Below are 9,253 nucleotides of genomic sequence, written 5' to 3'. Positions count from 1 at the left end.
TGAGAAGAGGCCGAGTATCTTTCTTGAAGCTTCAACTAAAGGATGAAACTCAACTAAAGGGTGACTTAGCTTAATAAAGTTCATGATGGCCTTTTACAATCATATACTTATGAGTGAACCTAGCTCTTATTATTGAGACTTATCCTAGTGTCTTGATAGGTGGGATATAGAGGACAAATATGATCTCCCTTTCTCCATTGCATTCCTCCCACCTTGAAAATCAAAAGGGGACATAATGAATTTCATATACACATACTTAATAGATATATATATTCCCAATCTCTTGCCATCTACTAGTTTCACCTGCTTGAGCTATGCTCAAGAAATAAGTCAATCCAGAGCATGCATATCCCTAATTATTCTCCACATGCCTCTGTGTGTATATCTCTATCCCTGTACTGCCAATAAAAGGGTTTGGGTATGGTAAGGGCTGCTAGCTAGTTTTTTGAACCTTTGTATTTACATCTATTTTCACCTGGCCTTACCCTACTTTCATCTCTATGTATTCTCAAACTAAACTAACTACACAATTGGAAACATTGTTCTTGTGTGGTATCTCAAAATACTTTTCAAACATAGAATTACAACATACTATCGCAAGAGGACTAATCATGGTTTAACAGGTCAAACTTGACATCTTACATTAACAATTTCCTTTTATGTGATGTCAGTCTTCTGCCCAAGCCTTGGAACCATGCCTAAATGGGTGTACTACATGACTAGGGTTTGCATTGCCAGTAAACTTAATTATAACTAATTATGAGAACAAGATAGCATTGTTTATATACCAAATTGCTTAAATTAAATATTAGCTTCCTGTATGAATTACAGTGCACTGATAGAAACAGAGATAGTTTAAAAAAAAAACACCTAAAAAAGCAGCAAAAGTCATAGGAGACACTTATTTTGCTTCTTTGGTGTTGGTCTTTGAAGACCTCCACCACCATCATCACTTCCACATTCATCCTCCTACACCTCAAGAGTTGCAGGTACCACTCTGCCCCTGTTTCTTGAAATCTCTCTGATAGGAGTCTCTGCAGCCTTCTCAAAACAAGGAATCATAAGTGGATTGGTTTTGTGAGGCATCAACTCCTCACCACTTTCAACAGCTTCCATCATCAACTTCCAGTCTTTAAAATCAAACCAAAAAACAAATTGGTTGTAAGAAGCTTCTCCAGATGCCATTTCTGTAGCTCTGGGAGCATTTTTGGGGACAACAAAATGTTTTCCATTTTCATCGACATTTATTTCAACTCTACCATCCTTTACTAGAAATGATAATGCAAAGATGTTTTCTATTGTCTGGGAAAATGATATTCTATTTAGAACCAAATTCTCTAATCTGGCTTGCTTCTGTTTTCACAAAATGTTAAATATGCTTACCATATTCTTGTTTGTTTCTGATTTTTCATCTTCCGGGGACTCTTTCACTACTTCAGGTCGAGTGCTTTCTGTCAGCTTAGTCTGTTTTCTCTGTACTATAGCTTTCCTTTGCTTGGGTTCATTATCCATTGGTCCAAGCATAATGCAAATTCCTACCACATGCTGGAAAATAGAAGCAGCTAAAAGCCCAATATTTCTCCATGATATTTGGGTTTGATCGTCATTTCCTTCCAAAGACTTGCTTCCATATGCCTGGTCACTATAGTTTCCTAGAATATCACTACTAATAAAATCAACTGGAGTATCACCATCATTATTTTGTGATTTGTTAACAATAGCGAGTGTGGACGTGAGATCAAAGAGTGTATCAGCATCTGTAACTTGCTCACGAGGTCTCTAAACAAAATTGTGCAAGCTTTCCACTTTGCTAATTATAGCCTCAAATTTGCCAGATTCTACTTTTAAAATATTTTCTCTCTCCTCAACAATCGAAGTCTTGAGGGGATGATAATGGTACCTTAATATACAGTGTTGCACCATACTCTGATTGTTACCACTACATGCAGTAGCATCTTCTTTCTCTCTCAGGGGCTTACTGTGGCCTTGTTGTGATCCTTTTACCCCACAAGAGGAATCTTCCAGTGTCTGACTCAATGTTTCTTCCTCTTTAACTCTAGCTTGGGTACCAAGCCTTCTACCCATCCTTTCTATCACCTTATTTTGGAGTTGATAGAAATGAAAATATTCAACCAAAGCTGGAAGGAAGGGCTTGAAATTGAGATTTCTAATTGAAGAACTACCGTGAAATGGAAAGAGAGCAAGAAAAGATTTTCGTGTTGCATTGAAATGAGGGAGGGCAGGGAGTTGTGATTTCCCCTACCCTGAGAAGTCTGCTTTGTAATAGAAGAGGGATGAAGGCCCACTACAATGGATATAAAGTCCCAAGACATACGCATTGTCGAATGAAATGTGTAGGTGCAGTGTGCCAATTAAGTGTGAGGATTGGGAGAAGTGACACATGTGGGAGAGTGGCCATATTATTGAAGAATTGTTTACATTGAGGAAGGACACCATTTGAATATGGTAAGAATGTCAATTCTAACGTGGAGAGTTTCCAACACCACTTTCTCATCTACATGAGGGAGTTTACAATTTGTATATCTTTGTCTCAGTCCCATGGTGAATATATTAGTGTGAGGATCCACTGTTTCATGATCCATATGTTGGATGCTTTGCTAAACTTGAGCTTTATAAGGAAATCTCTTTAGATATCCAGAATGTCTCATAAATTTATTTGAACCATTATTGTCTTGCAACAATATTTATTGATGATAAATTGCTTGGTAATGTACACATGCATAGAAGAGTGTAACTGATGGCATGAATACTTGACCTTTCGGGTCGAAATGGCCACCTCTAAAGATAATATTTGGAATATCCTTTGAGCCTTTCTTTGAGATGGCATCCAAGAAGTTGGAGTGAAGACATCAAGGAACTCTATATTTTGACATATTCCAACTAAATCGCCAAACATGCAAGAGAAACTAAAACCAGGGGTTATATAAGTAATAGCCCCAGTGTATGGGAAATCCAGGCTTTTAGAGGAATATTTCTGCATTTAATAATTGGATGAGGATGAATATTTATGTTACACTATGTGTTGTTATTGATATGTTTGGACGTTTTGGGTGAACACTTGGCCCATCTTGAAGAACATCCAATAACGATCGAGTCCAAGACAGATTTAAAGAGACGATTAATCAAATTAGTTGTCCAGCTATGAAAGACAATCAAGTTTTGGAAGAGATACATCATAGTACTATCAAAGAAGATTGTGGACCATGTTAGAAAATGGATCAAAAAGGTTTTTAGAATGTCTGCTAAAATTTGACATTTAGCATTGTCTTAGCATTTTCTTATCAACTTTCATGGAGGCAAAAAGTGACAAGAGAAACTTGCACAATAATGGCGGCCACTAGAATGAGAAACACAATGAATTAGCAAAATGGAATCTATTGCTATGATGACACATGGGAAGATACTTATTACTCTTAGTGTGGTTGTACAGGAAAAATAGTTTTTGCCTTTGAGTATAGTTGATGTATTGTAATGTAGCGGTTGTTTCCTTGCTGTAATAAAACAAATATATATCCATCTCAAGGTGAAAGAATAACACCAGTATATCTTCAAATGATATGGGCTATGTGTTGTGCTCAATAGCTAGGAAAGTCTCTATCGGTCATATTACAATGAAGCAATGGGTTTGGGTTTTCATGCCTGTGCTGTCAAAGTATATCGATACAAGTGATGAAAAAACATATGTTCAATTCCCTGGAACATATATGATTTTCATTACCTTTCTAGGATAAATCCACGGTGATAGTTGAGAAACGTAATCAAAAGAAAATAAATATGTAGTTTATTTAAACAAATGTGGCATGAGCGGAAAACATATGCACCAAATTACAAAATGTGAAAGTCAAAGTTCTGTATAAAAGTTTTAAATTAAAAAAAATTCAAACAGTTGCCAGGAAGTTTAATGAATGCAACTGCCCAGCACTCATCCAATGGCCATTCGAGGAGGGTCGAAGCCATCCATCAATATGAAGAGATCTATAAAAGCAAACAGGGACTTTGAAGAAGGGATCCCTGATTTTTCATACCCAAATGTTTCCCGATTATTAAGCAAGGGCCTGACGAGTTAGTGAGGGTTTCCCTTTTGTTTTTGTTTCAATCTATTTTCATGCTTAGATTTTTGCTAATATGATGTCATTGGTGGACCTTAATATATGGCGCTGCACCATACTCTGATTGTTACCACTGCATTCAGTAGCATATTCGTTCTCTCTCGGGGGCTTACTGTGGCGTTGTTGTGATCCTTTTACCCCCCGAGAGGAATCTTACAGTGTCTGACTCAATGTTTCTTCCTCTTTAACTCTATCTCGGGTACCAAGATTTTTAACCATCCCTTCTATCACCTTCTTTTGTAGTTGAGAGCAATGCAAAAATTCAACCAAAGCTAGAAGGGCTTGAAATCTATGTTACTAGAAACCAAAAAGGGGAAACGAAATGAGAAATGACAACAAGACAAGAAACAGTGTTTGGAGATTTCACATTCAAGAAATGAGGAGAGAGAAAAACAAGACAAATATGAAACATACAACCAAGCATTTGTTTCACATTCAAGAAATGAGGAGAGAGAAAAAACAAGAAAAATATGAAACATAAAACCAAGCATTCATCATTACCATTCTCAAATACTATGGTTCATAGGTAGTTTCTCATAGGCTTTAGCTGCTCACATTGGCCATTTCTTAATACGTATAGCGATCAGCAAGGCTTCCATTTCTCACATAAGCCATTCTTGAATACCCATGTTTGATCCTCTAGGCTGGAAAATACAATAGTGAAGAAACACTTGGCACCGAATTCAAGTTTGATTTAGCCTTTGCATTTTCCAGATGAGTACATGATACCAAATACATTGTATATATTCTTGGATGTGACATGAGTGGACCTCAAAATATTGTATCATTTTCCACACAGTTATTGGGTTATTGTTTTCATGGTTGGGTAACAAGATGGTGGAGATTGAGTTGATCTCCATTAGCTATAGAGCCAAAAATAGAGGGTTGTCTCGAACTATTGCCACTTGCAGAACCATAAATATTACAACATGTGTTTGAAGACAAAATCTAAAGAGAAAACTTTCAAAAATTTATCTTTAATCCATTATAATAGAAAACTAATCTTTATAATAATAAAAATAATATATTTTAAAAGTATAGTTGAACTAGATTTTAAATTGCTAGTTTGCGAGAAAAAAGAATTAACTAAATTATTTAACTACTAATTTATAAAAATATATATAAACTAGAAATTGTCCCAAAAGGTACAAAGAGAGGCCGATAGGATTATGAAATTGGAATTGTTTAATTTTTCTAGAGTTAGTTGGTTTGTGGAAAATCTTGTTTTCTTGGATTGGATTATTGTGCAATTACCTTTCTTTAGATGTTTTGTTTATAACTATATTACAAGGAACACATTGAATGTCTTCTTTCAATTTAGAGTAAGTTAATTACCCAAAATAAAGAAGTTAAGTTAATTACCCAAAATAAAGAAACCTCTATAGATGGCCAAGCATATATGAAGAATACATGTCATTCATATGAAATACCAAATCCATCTTTTATTTTCTCTGAGTAAAATTTCAAAAGCATGAACACATGCCATTTTATATGCACAATAAACCCAACTTCTGAAATTTCAATGCTTGGATGCATCCCATTTATATGCTACAGTAAACCCATATTTTCCTTAAATTTCAATCCATAAACACATCCATTCATAAGCCATAATAGAACTACAAAAAACAAAATCCCCTAACTCGTTAATACATTATCTACTCAGAGAGAGGTAAGACGAAAGGACAACATTGTCTACAGATCTTCCATGTCTCCGAAGGAGATGAGGAGCATTCCGTGATCCATTAATGCATTGTCTTCTCAACAGTGTGAGGTAAGACTAAATAAAATCACTAGCTACGGATGTTTTATGTCTCCATAAGGCTTTGATAAATCTTCATTTATTTTGTAAATACAATAATTTGATTGCATTTTAACACTGTAGATACTAAAAATGAGCCCATAAAGAGCAAATAATCAAGAAGGAAACGCTTCAATCACATACTGGAAATCAAGAATGGTGATTATTTTATAGCGACCGAATCCACCTTCTAATAAAATCTTCTTCCATTCTTTCTCTATTCTTCCCTTCCCACCAGAGCAGTGCGCCACTATTACCAGATCAAATACTAGAACTAAATTAGGATTCAGAACCGGCTTCTCTTTCAGGCCACCATTATTATTATCACCGCTTCTGTAATTAGAGTCTTACGCCACTATGTCAACAATAATGAGATTCCCCGTCTCCAATATCGCCTTCCTCCTCATCGCCCCAGTGATGCATGATCCACTGATGACATCACACAAACAAATTGAACTAATTTCCTTTTCATAAAGTAAACATTCAAATTCGGTTTACATATTTCAACAAACCATTGTAAAATAAATGAAAAAGAAATCATGATTGCATATAAACATAAACGTATTGCAGAGCAACCATGCCAAAATACATGAAATAAATAATGTTTCCAAATAGAATATAAACGTGGGAAATTGATACAAAACAAAATCGCCATAGGGAAGCAGATTCGCCCATGAAAATAACTAACATGACAATCCCAAAACTCTAAAGAAAAGAAAAGAATGCAAAAGAGACTCTAATAACAAATCGAGGGTTCGTATATGCCCTCTCCGAGCAGAAAGAGCAGTTAATTTTGTAGAGAAATTCATGCGTGCAGTTATAAACTAACTTATGGAATTTTTTATTGGAAACCCGTCTTCTGAAAAAACCTCCCGGCCATTCTGCAACTTAAGCGATGACTTTTAAAATCAGGTGTTTTTTCATTTAAAAACACAATTTAAGAGAAAAAATTCACTACGGAGGCATACCTCTTTGCCGTAAGTGTATTAATTTGCATTGAACGCATCTGTTTGAAATACCTTGCTTGAAGACATAACTGAGGGATCCAAGAAAAATTGGCCTGTGTTCTATTTCGTCCATTCCTGATGGCTTCGTAGGTAGCGTTAATCTCCATAACGCTAGCCCTGCCTGTCCTGCAAATCCTGAGGAGAGAAAAACTAATTAGCAGAGCAATCCAACTAAGAAAAACTTAATGTATTTAACTTAATCAATATAAAACAAAATTGTATAGTCAAAACGTGCTCTCAGCTCATTCTAATTGAATTACATGACAGGTCAGCAAGTTCAAGACTTACCTTCATGAATATGGCGTCTGCAGAGGGCACGGTTTCAAACATGTCTCCGCCCATGTGCTCCACACCTATTTACATACATTTATATGTATAAGATTGTTATACATATATACCATTGATGAAGCAAAGGTGTTGTTAGTAACCTGGGATATGGGGAGCAGTGGCCACGACATGAGGGAGGTCGTAGTTGATGCCTCTTATGGAAGGATAACTCTTTAGCATTGCCTCGATTGTCTCCTCTGCAAGCCCAGCCTCTCGAGGAAAGTTAGAGAATGGAAGTCAAATTTCAAATTTCAAAAAGCTCTTTACAGAGCTTCAAACTGACATTTCTGTGTTTTAGAATGCTTAATATTAATTAGTGCTTGCCAAAAGCGAGGGAAGAGGAACAGGCCAAGAGTGACATAAAAGAATGAGAAAAAACAGTGAAAATATCTTCAAAAGTGACATAAAAGAATGGGAAAAAGCAATAAAAATATCTTGCCATGTGCATATTTGGGAAAAGTAGTCACACTTCAAATCAACAGTTGAAAGTGTCTCCCTTGATCCAACGGAGCAGGGTAAAAGTGTTGACTATTGTTGATGCATAGGAAGGCCTATCGGCCTAAATATCTATACACATTACTAATTTATAAAAGAGATTTGATCCCTTTAGGGTGTTGGTATATCTGAAATTAAGATGGATCTAGCAGAGTATATATTATTTACCATAATTATTGTTAAATTGTATAATGGCTATCTAATATTGGTATTTCCATTGATTAAATGATTATTATATGTAGTCATGTTTTATATTAATTATTTTAATGCATCATATATATATATATATATATATATATAGAGATAAAATATTTAACTAAGTAGAAATTAAAAAAAATCACAATTTAATAATTTATTTCACTTATTTATATTGATTAACCACACTTGTTAATTGGTAACAAATATATATATGTATATATATCACTTGTGGTTATAACATACCAAACCATTCATTTTTAGTCCCTAGATTTGTTTATGTTAAAATAACTTTTGAAAAAATGTTATGGCCAATAGTTTTGTTATATTCCATGGTTTTGTACTTTATATTCATTTAATTTGCTAGTTTTTGCACATGGTTTTGTTAGATTCCATGGTTCTGTATTTAATATTTATTTAATTTATTAGTTTTTTCTCATCAATTTTCTTTCATAAATTAAAACAAGTGAGAGAGACCTTGAAGTCTTGAAAAGAAATGTCATAATCTAGGTATTTTATTCTAGGCCCCTCTTAATATATTTTTGGTTGTTAGATTTTTGTGCCAAGAGACCCTTTCCACCTGGGGAATATGTTATAATATTTGGCATTTTAACTCAGTCAAAATAAAACAAAATCAAATAAAAAATAAAAATAAATAAATAAATCTCAAGTGCATAGTTTTTTCTTGCCCATGGTTTTTTCCCATGGTACTCCTAACCCATGGTTTTTGTCCATGGTATTTTTTTGCAATGTAGCATATTCAAAGGCTAATAACTAAAGAAACCTAGATCCTTTTTAAAGCGTTGAGAGGATCAAATCTCTTCACTTAAAGAAGTTTGTGGCTGGAGAGAGAGAAAAAATTAAAAAACATAAAATTATCCAGTGCATAGTTTTTTCTTGCCCATGGTTTTTTCCCATGGTACTCCTGACCCATGATTTTTGTCCATGGTATTTTTCTGCAATATAGCCTATTCAAAGGCTAATAACTAAAGCAAGCTAGATCCATTTTAAAGCATTGAGAGGATCAAATCTCTTCACTTAAAGAGGTTTGTAGCTCGAGAGAGAGACAAAGAGAGAGAGAGATTTGATCTCTCTTGATGCTCGAGAGAGATAGATCTACACTCGTTATTTATAAATGAAGAGGAGTATTTTCTTGTAGTAGTACTCCTATTTGTTTTGTATTTAAAATTTATTAAATGATGGATTTCTATTTTGTATTTTTATTTTTGAGACTTGTTTATTTTTATAAATTTACAATTATTTCTATCACTATTTTTATTTAATTATGAAACTTTCCATAT

The 9,253-nt window shown here is 34.5% G+C and overlaps 1 pseudogene; it reads right to left on the bottom strand.

The window, feature by feature from the left end:
- Positions 1–969: 969 nt before the first annotated feature.
- Positions 970–9,253, bottom strand: part of LOC149184831 (non-structural maintenance of chromosomes element 4 homolog A-like) — a 68,309-nt pseudogene continuing 60,025 nt past the window's right edge.

The sequence above is a fragment of the Pinus tabuliformis genome, chromosome 3_2 (genome assembly GCF_031772625.1).
Source record: "Pinus tabuliformis cultivar Carrire ecotype Pingquan chromosome 3_2, CPIR1, whole genome shotgun sequence".
NCBI lineage: Eukaryota > Viridiplantae > Streptophyta > Pinopsida > Pinales > Pinaceae > Pinus > Pinus tabuliformis.
The sequence above is the reverse complement of the archived record's forward strand: the minus strand, read 5'-3'. Positions and strand labels throughout refer to the sequence as shown.